Source organism: Ranitomeya variabilis, chromosome 6, assembly GCF_051348905.1.
Source record: "Ranitomeya variabilis isolate aRanVar5 chromosome 6, aRanVar5.hap1, whole genome shotgun sequence".
NCBI classification, from domain to species: domain Eukaryota; kingdom Metazoa; phylum Chordata; class Amphibia; order Anura; family Dendrobatidae; genus Ranitomeya; species Ranitomeya variabilis.
The window spans coordinates 506,832,254-506,844,128 of NC_135237.1; positions in this window are offsets into that span (position 1 = coordinate 506,832,254).

Below are 11,875 nucleotides of genomic sequence, written 5' to 3' on the forward strand. Positions count from 1 at the left end.
GGAGTGAAAGCAGGAGAAGAGGTGTATAGTTGGGTGTCGTCAGCATAGAGATGGTACTGGAAAACCAAATCTACTGATTGTTTGTCCAATAGGGGCAGTATACAAAGAGAAGAGGAGGGGGCCTAGGACTGATCCTTGAGGAACCCCAACAGTAAGGGGAAGGGGAGAGGAGGAGGAACCAGCAAAACATACAGTGAAGGATCGGTCAGAGAGATAGGAGGAGAACCAAGAGAGAACGGTGTCCTTGATGCCGATGGAGCGGAGCATAGTGAGGAGGAGCTGATGATCCACAGTGTCGAATGCTGCGGAAAGATCCAAGAGAATTAGCATAGAGTAGTGACCATTAGATTTAGCTGTTAGTAGGTCATTAGAGACTTTAGTGAGGGCAGTTTCAGTGGAGTGTAAAGAGCGGAAGCCAGATTGAAGAGGGTTGAGAAGAGAGTTATCTGAGAGATAGCGGGTAAGACGGGAGTGGACCAGGCGTTCCAGGAGTTTAGAGATGAAGGGAAGATTAGAGACAGGTCTATAATTAGTGGCACAGTTTTGGTCGAGGGAGGGTTTTTTAAGTAATGGATGTATGATGGCATGCTTAAATGAGGGGGGAAAAATACCGGAAGTGAGGGAAAGGTTGAATATTTTTGTTATGTGAGAGGTGACAGCCGGGGAAAGGGACTGGAGGAGATGTGATGGAATGGGGTCACTGGTGCAAGTGGTCGGGCGAGAAGATGCAAGGAGCCTGCTTACTTCTTCTTCTGTAACTGGTTCAAAGTCAGAGAGTGAACTAGATGCAGTGGGGGAGGGAGGACAGTGCCTGGTATGAAGAGATTGGGAGATGATTTCCTGTCGAATGTGGTCAATTTTTTCTTTGAAGTAATTGGCCAGATCGTCAGCGCGGAGATCTGTGGTTGGGGCCTGCTCTCTTGGGTTGAGTAGGGACTGGAAAGTGTCGAAGAGACGTTTAGGGTTATTGGACAGTGAGGTGATGAGGGTGTTGAAATAGGTTTGTTTGGAGAGGTGAAGGGCAGAGTTGTATGTTTTTAGCATGAACTTATAATGGATGAAATCTTCGGGCAGATTAGATTTTCTCCACAGACGTTCGGCGCACCTGGAGCACCGCTGCAGGAAACGTGTTTGCAGCGTCTGCCACGGTTGTCGCCGTCTGTGTCGAGTTGCTCTATGTATAGGAGGAGCAGCTTCATCCAGGGCACTTTGCAGGGTTTCATTGTAATGCTTCAGAGCACAATCAGGACATGAGATAGAGGAGATTGGGGCCAATGAGGACTGCAAGTTCTTCATAAGTTTCTGGGTGTTAATGGCCTGTATGTTTCTATAAGTGTGGAAAGTGGGGGTGACCTGAGCGGGATGGCAGTTCTTGATAGAGAATGAAAGAAGGTTGTGGTCAGAGAGCGGGAGAGGGGAGTTTGTGAAATCATCCACTGAGCAAAGCCGGGAGAAGACCAAGTCAAGGGAGTTTCCATCTTCATGCGTTGGAGAGTTAGTATGCTGCGAGAGGCCGAAAGAGGAGGTTAGAGATAAAAGGTGAGAAGCAGATGGGGAAAGGGGAGAAGCAATGGGGATGTTGAAATCACCCATGATAAGGGTGGGGGTGTCACAGGAGAGAAAGTGTGGAAGCCAGGTGGCAAAATGATCCAGGAACTGATGAGAGGGGCCAGGAGGACGATACACCACCGCCACTCGCATGGAGAAGGGGACGTAGAGTCTGACAGCATGGACCTCAAAAGGAAGGGAATACAAGTGAGGGTACTTAGGGGATAACTTGGAAGGTACATTTGGGTGAAAGGAGCAGACCAACGCCTCCACCTGCTCTGTTGTCTGATCTTGGGGTATGAGAAAAGTGTAGTCCACCATATGAGAGAGCAGCAGCAGCGGTGGTGTCTGACTGCTGGATCCAGGTTTCAGTAAGAGCCAGGAGATTAAGAGAATTAGAAAGGAAGAAGTCATGAATGAAGGAGAGTTTATTACACACAGAGCGAGAATTCCAAAGAGCACAATTGAAAGAGACAGAAGGCATGCATGGAATATTTATAAGGTTAGAAGGGTTTCTGGGTGTAGCAGTTGGGAGGTTTGACTGGCTATAACATGGGGGGCCGGGGTTTGGAGAGATGTCTCCAGCGACTAGGAGGAGGATAGAAAGAGTGAGCAGATGGTTAAGTGATTTGTGAGAGCGTCTCTTGTGTTGGATGGTGGGACTGAATGGATCTGCGCTGTTAAGCAATGTGAACAGAGCATGAGTGCTATACATAGGAGAGGCAAGGACAGAGGGGCCGATATGGATGGAGTTTAAAGAGTTTATGCAAGGGCGGTGAGTGAATGCAGCAGCCAGGATATAGATTATACAGATACATGTGGTGAATATTTGTTCTGTTCCAAATGAATAGTGAAAAGGTTTAGATTGTCTTACCTGTCTCCTGCCCTGTCTAACTGCCATGTTATAACTGCTGCATACTTAGAAAAAAATATACTTTGAAAAAAAAATACACGTATAATAGTGCACGAATGCACCCCTGCATAAATGCATCCCCAAGCTATGTCTACATTTATAGAAGGCTAGCTCTTAGATCTCTTTTTTTTTTTTTTAAAGGGTGTTTCTCCCCCTCTCGTTACCAATCAATCTAACTCAGTTGAGACAGCAGGACACAATAAATGTAGTGATCAGATAAACAAATGTCCAGGTCTACATGGATCATAAACCCCTTTGAAACAGTTATGTGATCTCTCTGCATAAAGACAAGCAAAAGTGAGTTAAATATCTATAAACACAAACAAATACATAATAAGATGACTAACATATATAGATATATGCAGGATTCAATGCTGAAGATAGAATGACTCAGATACCATCCAAGCCGCTTGCTGTCAGGGAATGGAGCAATAGACATGCTTTACATTATATTTGTTCTGCTCTCCACATTTCATACAAACAGTAACAAATGAAACATGTATAGGTAGCAGAAGTGACCAGTTCTTTAGTCTGAAGTGCGCAGCTTGTGATTTCCTCATGTGCATTTACACTGAGAGAAATCAGTGCTTTCGCTTATAAAAGGCCATAAGACTCTTCAGCCAGAAGCCCACAGTGAGCATTCCTTCCATTCACTCCGTAGGTTGACCCTAGGTCATGACCCTGTCACAGAACTCCAGCAGCTCCCAGGAGAACGGTAGAGACTAGGAACCCCCCACCCCCACCCCGCCGCCGAGGGCTCCGTCCGTCCGTGGCTGGCTGCTATTTCTTGCAGCCACAGCATTACCTGCTAACCGGAGCCTTTGGGACTAATGTGGAGGGAGATGAGGATGGGAGCTGGCTGCTGAACTCTCTGCCCTCAGCCATGGCCAGACGGAGCCCCCTCTTCATTGGGGTAGTGGAAGGGAAGAACTTACCTGTCATGGACATGTAAGTAGCTGCGGTGCCCACAGAGGCGAGGAGCAGCTGTCGGCTGGGGAACATGGGCAGCGAAGGAGTGGGCTGTTTCCGGGGTCAGGCTGCAAAGTTCAGTAACGATTGTTGGTGGGTGGGCGGTCTGAAAAGGTGCCGCCCCCTGCATTCTGGCGCCCCTAGGCACGTGCCCTCAAGTGCCTAGTGGCAAATACGGCCCTGGGTGTTATCAGAGGTTCTATCCTCTGACTAATATTGGAAGGTCCTGATACTCTAAGACATCCATGTACCTGAAAAGGGCATGTAGAAAAAAAGTCTCTGTTAGGAAAACTCCAATTTATTTACTACTTTGAGTAGTAAACATATAGACACCCATATCAAAGCCTGTAGAATCCTAAGCTAATGGTCATTGTACCTTTATGTAATTTGGTCTCATTTTATAGATAATGTGATCAATAGGCAATCAGCAAATCACTGTATTAAAAAAAAAAAAAAAAATACCCCCATCATTCAATAAATGCAGCATGATGGCTCAGTGGTTAGCAGGGCAGTGGAGTCGGTAAGCCAAGCCTCCAACTCTTCAGTTTCCCTGACTCTGACTCCACAGCACTGCCTCACTACTGAGCATGTGCATAAAGTGCAGCACAGATTCATCTAAACTAAAAGCCGAGATCAGGAACAGAACAGACATTTATAGGACATTCCATAACTTTCCCAAAAAATGTACTGCACATCCTGCACTGAACTTTTGTACCCAATTTATTATATATTTTAGGAGTCCATTTTATACCAACTCCGACTCCACCAAAACGGACCCCGACTCCACATTTCCAACTCCACAGCCTGGTGGATAACACTGTTGCTTTTGCAGCACTGGAGTCCTGGGTTCAAATCCCACCAAGGACAACATCTGCAAGGAGACTGTATGTTCTCCCTGTGTCTACGTTGGTTTCCTCCCACACTTAAAAAACATAGTCCTAGGGAATGTAGATTGTGACCCCCACTGGGGACAGTGATGATGAGGTCTGTAAAGCACTGTTTAGTCAATATACAGTGTAAGTAAGCATTATAAATAAACAAATATTGCAGAAAGTTATAGTGCGTCTTTGTTTCTCCTCCTACTGACACTATTTGACAAACTGCATATAGGCAGAACACAGGGGCTTCCAGTTTGGGTCTGGGAAGCCACTGGATAATGGCAGATACAATGTTGTAGAAGGACGTTCTAGCACATATAGTGCTGGTATCTGTGTCGGGCCCACTTTTCACCTGTATAACAATATTACCCTCGTTCACAAATTTACCTATATCTCTATATAATAATAAACTGGGTAGTTTGGTTAATGAATGATGATATGCTGCTTTTTTATGTACAGAGTAAATCAAGTGAATTATGCCAAATAATGCCCATATAGTGGGGATGGGGGCCCAGATCTGCACAGAGGCCCACCGGGGGATTCCCCTGTTACCCTATGGGCCAGTCCGAGCCTGGCTGGTATATTGCTGAAGAGGAAACACCAACTAAAAAAACGTGGATGCCAAGTTACAGAGCAGAAGCAAGGGGACAATCCCAGCATATATTAGACTAGAAGGTATAATTAAAGCGAGACTATGTTTTTCTGCAGGTTTTGCATAAAAGTACAGAAACCCTTTAAGTTCATAAACATTTTTACTCAATTTTAGATCCATTCTTTTACAATCACACAACAAAAGTTTCTGTAATATAAAAGGGGACAGCTTTATCTAGAATTTGCTGACATAGAAAAGAATAATTTGCTGGAAAATTACTTAGATAAATATACTCAAAATTGACCATATGGAATCTCTGTATCCTTCCTCTCAGAGCTCTGCACATAGGCGCTGAGGTTTTTTTCCTATAGTTTTGTCTAGATGCCAGAACTCTAAATAAAATATTTTTCCCCTGATGGTAGAAGAACGTGCTTTATAACTCATACTGTAAAGCTGAATTGAGATTTTAATGATCCCCATACCCTCTGCCCTATTCCACCATCCAATAACCATAGCAGCTCTCACTCAATAAAGCACAAACTCTGTTTGAAATACAAGAGGTCCATGGTTTTTCACCTCTTCTAAACTTCCCTGCTTATCATATGTTTTCATGTATTTTTGGAAAGCAGCGCAAGTGAAGATGTGTGTGCTTGCTCTATTAACCTCCATGAATATTTTCTCATAAAGGCCTGTGAGTAATTTCATGCTTACAGCTAATTCAAGCATGGACTTTTTTTATACTAAAAAAAATGCTTGTTCTTCAGAGAAAATAGGGTTATGATTTCAATTTCTGCAGGCAATGTAGCTTGTCTTAAGGTTTCCCACAACTCCGAGAATAATAATGTAAATAAACTTTTGTCATAAGAATGGACAGGATCGGGGCATACATAGAAAGGGGCCCCTACCAAAAGCCCTAATTGCCCAAACCCCCACTCCCTCCCACACACACAAATGTAAAAAAAAGAAAAATGTAGCACAATAGGCAGGGTCATGCTGCATAGGCAGAGGATAGGGAGAGGGACGTGTACTGTGCCCCTTTAAGAGTCATTTTGCCCCTATTAAAGCTGGTTAATGTTCTCACCCACTACGATACCACTTTTATGGCCACATAAAGTATGATGCCAACACAAATGCCCCCCAAACATAGTGTGATATCCTCTCAGTGAATTATTCTATAGTACCCTCTGCACAAACAGTATGATGTCCCCACAGTGACCCCAACACAGTATGATGGCCCCAACAGTCCCACAACACAGTAAGACATCCCCCACAGTCCAAAAATACAATGTGATGGCCCACACAGTCCCAGATCACAGTGTGATGGCCCCCACAGTCCCACAACACAGTATGATGGCCCCCACAGTCTCAAAATACAGTATGATGGAGCCACCTACCACATCCCCAAAGTCCTCCACATAGTATGATGCCCCCTGCACACTATAAAGGATTCCACACAGTATAATGGTGCCCCACAGAGCCCTTCACACAGTATAATGGCCTTCACACCATATAACATACCCCCACAGCCTTCTTTACTGTATAATGGCTTTCACATAGCCCCCACACAGTTTAATGACCTTCAACAGTCCTTAACACAGTATAATGGCCCCCACTCAACCCTCCACAAACTATAATTGCCCTAATACAGCCCTCTACATACTATAGTGCCCCACACACAGTATAATTGCCCCTCACACAGCCCTCCATATAGTATAATAGCCACCACAAAGCCCTCCACAAAGTATACTAGCCCCATACAGCTATTCACACAGTAATGGCCTCCACACAGTATAAAGGCACCCCACACAGAACTCCACACTGTATAATGGCCCAATGCAGTATAATGGCTTTGACATAATATAATGGTCTCAACGTATCCCTCCACAAACTGTAATAGCCCCATTTAGTATAATCGCACCCACACAGCATATTGGCCTGCCACAGCCCTCCACACATTATAATGGCCCACACAAAGCCATCCACGTGGTATAATGGCTCCTACACAGTATAATGCCACCCAGAGCCCTCCACACAGTATAATGCCCTCCAAATACCTTTACACAAAGTATGATAGCTCCCATTTAGCCCTTCACACAGTATAATGGCCCCCAACAGCCCTCCGCACAGTATAATCAACGTCACATTGCCTTTCACACAGTATAATATCCTTAAACAGCCCTCAACACAGTATATTGACCCCCACAAAGTATTATTGCCCCAATTCAGCACTCCTCATTGTATGATGGCCGGCCACAAGCCCTTTACACAGTACAATGGCCCACCACACAATACTCCACACAGTGTAATGGCCCCCACACAGTATACTGACCTCCCACAACCCTCAATACAGTAAACTGACCCCCACATAGCCACCCACAAAGTATAACAGTCCCCATTTAGCCTTCCACTTAGTATAATGTCCTCTAACATCCCTTCACACAGTATAATCACCCCCAAAGCCCTCCTCACAGTATATTGGACCCCACAGCCCTCATCACAGTATAATTGCTCCTCTACAGCTGTCTGCACAGCATAATGACCCCCACACAGCACTCCAGAAAGTATAATAGCCCTCATACAGCCATCTACATAGTATAATGCACCCCACAGAGTATAATGGTCCCCCAGAAGTCATCCATCCTCTATAATGACCCCCCTTACAAACCTCCAAACATTATAATTGCCCCCACAACCATCCACACAGTATAATGGCTACAGATTATTACATGGGGTGAGATAATTTTACTAAAATGTTGGCCATAAGTTAATAAAAATTAATTTATATATATAGTAGGTTCAGCTCTTTGGTAGCTGCTTGAATATGCAAATGCGTAGGGTTTTTATATCAAAACAGCATAAGGTTTATAGTTCATCATAAACTTTATAACTCTAAAATGAAAACATCCTTCCTTTATTACAAATGCACAACATAAATAGTCCTTTCTTCAGGTACAAAGAACAAAGTAAATGTAGTAGCCTCACCAATCTCAATATTCCAGGCAGTATCAGCTCAAGCAGTCATAAAATGTGTTCACTAGTGATGAGCGAATATACTCTTGCTCGGGTTTTGTTAGTGCTCGTTGATTAAGTTTTCATCCTGGCAGTTGAATGATTTGCAGCTATTAGCCAGGCTCAGTACATGTGGGGATTCCCTAGCAAGCAGGCAACCCCCACATGTACTCAGCCTGGCTAGTAGCTGTAAATCATTCAGCAGAGGCGATGAAAACGTAATCTCCGAACACTAAGGGTATGTGTCCACTTTCAGAATGGCCGGCGGTTTGGACGGAGCGGCACACCCGCTCCGCCCTAAGCCCTGCCCCCTTCTGTGACGTGATGATGCCGGATGTGTTCATTGCACACATCCAGCATCATCGCACCCCATACATAGGGCCCTGTGATATACCTTGCGGCGGCGCAGCGGCGCAGCAAGGTATACGGACATGCTGCGATCTAAAAAGACGCGCAGCATGTCCGGAATCGCAGGGCCATCGGGTGCGTGTTACCACGCATAGTGGAGACGGGATTTGATAAAATCCCCTCCACTATGCTGTAACATCTGGACGCTGCGGATTGAACGCTGCGGCTCTGCGCAGCGTCAAACACGCAGTGCTTCCTGCACGTGGACACGTACCCTAACAAATACTCGGAGACCACCCGAGCGTGCTCAGGAAAGCCCAAGCAACGAGTATACTCGCTCATCACCAGTGTTCACCAAACAAACACACCTCTGTTCAGCTACAGCACGACTCCACTCTGCTGATCTTAACTAGCTACCTGTTATTAGTCCTGTAAGCCCCGGGCTGGATTATAGGAATGACCTTTTCCAACCTTTTGGTGGTTCCTAAATCCAGGACCCAAAGCCCAGTCAAATTAAAACTCTCTCTATAACCTAGCGTTACTGTTACAAACTTTACATTCCTGACGTCAACAATCTTGGTGACACATATCAGCCATCTGGTACCTTACAACCTGCTTTCATGCATATAATACTCCCCCTAATATTCCTTTCATTTTCCCTGCAGTGGGATCTCATTGGGTTTGTGGATTTGAGTATATGAAAAATCAGGACAATAAGCATCATAGCCCATTTAGATGAGCCAACAAGTTCACCACTACAGGTCCTTCTCAAAAAATTAGCATATAGTGTTAAATTTCATTATTTACCATAATGTAATGATTACAATTAAACTTTCATATATTATAGATTCATTATCCACCAACTGAAATTTGTCAGGTCTTTTATTGTTTTAATACTGATGATTTTGGCATACAACTCCTGATAACCCAAAAAACCTGTCTCAATAAATTAGCATATCAAGAAAAGGTTCTCTAAATGACCTATTACCCTAATCTTCTGAATCAACTAATTAACTCTAAACACATGCAAAAGATACCTGAGGCTTTTAAAAACTCCCTGCCTGGTTCATTACTCAAAACCCCCATCATGGGTAAGACTAGCGACCTGACAGATGTCAAGAAGGCCATCATTGACACCCTCAAGCAAGAGGGTAAGACCCAGAAAGAAATTTCTCAACAAATAGGCTGTTCCCAGAGTGCTGTATCAAGGCACCTCAATGGTAAGTCTGTTGGAAGGAAACAATGTGGCAGAAAACGCTGTACAACGAGAAGAGGTGACCGGACCCTGAGGAAGATTGTGGAGAAGGACCAATTCCAGACCTTGGGGAACCTGAGGAAGCAGTGGACTGAGTCTGGTGTGGAAACATCCAGAGCCACCGTGCACAGGCGTGTGCAGGAAATGGGCTACAGGTGCCGCATTCCCCAGGTAAAGCCACTTTTGAACCATAAACAGCGGCAGAAGCGCCTGACCTGGGCTACAGAGAAGCAGCACTGGACTGTTGCTAAGTGGTCCCAAGTACTTTTTTCTGATGAAAGCAAATTTTGCATGTCATTCGGAAATCAAGGTGCCAGAGTCTGGAGGAAGACTGGGGAGAAGGAAATGCCAAAATGCCTGAAGTCCAGTGTCAAGTACCCACAGTCAGTGATGGTGTGGGGTGCCATGTCAGCTGCTGGTGTTGGTCCACTGTGTTTCATCAAGGGCAGGGTCAATGCAGCTAGCTATCAGGAGATTTTGGAGCACTTCATGCTTCCATCGGCTGAAATGCTTTATGGAGATGAAAATTTCATTTTTCAGCACGACCTGGCACCTGCTCACAGTGCCAAAACCACTGGTAAATGGTTTACTGACCATGGTATTACTGTGCTCAATTGGCCTGCCAACTCTCCTGACCTGAACCCCATAGAGAATCTGTGGGATATTGTGAAGAGAAAGTTGAGAGACGCAAGACCCAACACTCTGGATGAGCTTAAGGCCGCTATTGAAGCATCCTGGGCCTCCATAACATCTCAGCAGTGTCACAGGCTGATTGCCTCCATGCCACGCCGCATTGAAGCAGTCATTTCTGCCAAAGGATTCCCGACCAAGTATTGAGTGCATAACTGAACATTATTATTTGATGGTTTTTTTGTTTGTTATTAAAAAACACTTTTATTTGATTGGACGGGTGAAATATGCTAATTTATTGAGACAGGTTTTTTGGGTTATCAGGAGTTGTATGCCAAAATCCTCAGTATTAAAACAATAAAAGACCTGACAAATTTCAGTTGGTGGATAATGAATCTATAATATATGAAAGTTTAATTGTAATCATTACATTATGGTAAATAATGAAATTTAACACTATATGCTAATTTTTTGAGAAGGACCTGTATTAGCCGACTAAACAAAGCCAGAAAACACCCAACGAGCAAGCAAAATGTTCATTTGTCAGGTGCAATAATTTTTAGTCAGGCTTAAAAAATATTGTTATGGCCAGCATACCGTGCTGTGTAAACAGGATATGTGCTACCAATACAGATTAACGTATATTCTATGGTCAGAGCACGATCATATTAATGATTGTTCTTTGCACATATAATTTTCTTTGCCCTGTGTAGATAGGACAGTAAATGACTAATCAATCAGTGATAGTTTAATGGCCTGAATGGTTCTGTGTAAACCAGCCTTTAAAAGAATCTTTAAGCAGAATTTCACCCTTCAGCTTATTTATATGCACATGTAGCTCTTGAAATGACAAGTCCAGCTATATCTTTAGCTAGACAGTCTATTCTTACGTTACCGAGAAATCTGCATTTGAATTGATATGCAAACCCGAAGTACTTTGACCGTATAGAAGATTTCTCAAGCCTCTGGTCTCCCCAGCTGTAATTCCTGCCCAGCTATGCCTTCTTCTGCTTGACTGACATAGTCTCCTTGTTGTACAACTACAAGCAATGGAGCCGTCAGTCAAGCAGTAGGAAGTAGCGCTGGGAAGGGAATAGAGCTGGGAAGAGCAGAGGGTTGGGAAGTGCTACCACATGCCGGAAGCACTTCAGCTTCATTTGCATATAGATCGAAATGTAAATTTCTAGATAATTCATGAACAGACTGTCTCTCTAAAGGTATTGCTGAACATGTCTTTGCAAGAGCTACATCTCCATATAAATAAAAACAATAATACTAGAACAGATACCATAGTTATTGTAGTGCAGCGGGGTTGATGCAGTGTGACAGACAGGCAGTGACCACAGGAAAGTTCAAACAAAGTGTCTTTAATGTCCAACGAACTCACAAACGGAAAACAAATGGTTTCCTCGGATCACAGCCGGGAATCAAGTCCGTATCCGAGACCAATTGCTGTGGTCGACTGCACCACCGTGTCACTCTGAGGGGTGCCAGGCCTTTTGGCTTCCCTTGGCTCTGTGTTTCTTCACACAGGCTGGGCCATGCAGAGCCACCTGCTCTGTAGTTTGCAAACCAAGACTGACACACCCAACCCTTTGCTGTTGGGTTTTTAAATTTAATCTGTGGCCATTGGCCACTTGTAACACCCGGCCTGGAGGGAGAGAACTTCCTCTCTACCATCCTGTAGTTCGCTCCAAAAATAAAAGCCCATGCCAGGTTTCCTTAAATCTACC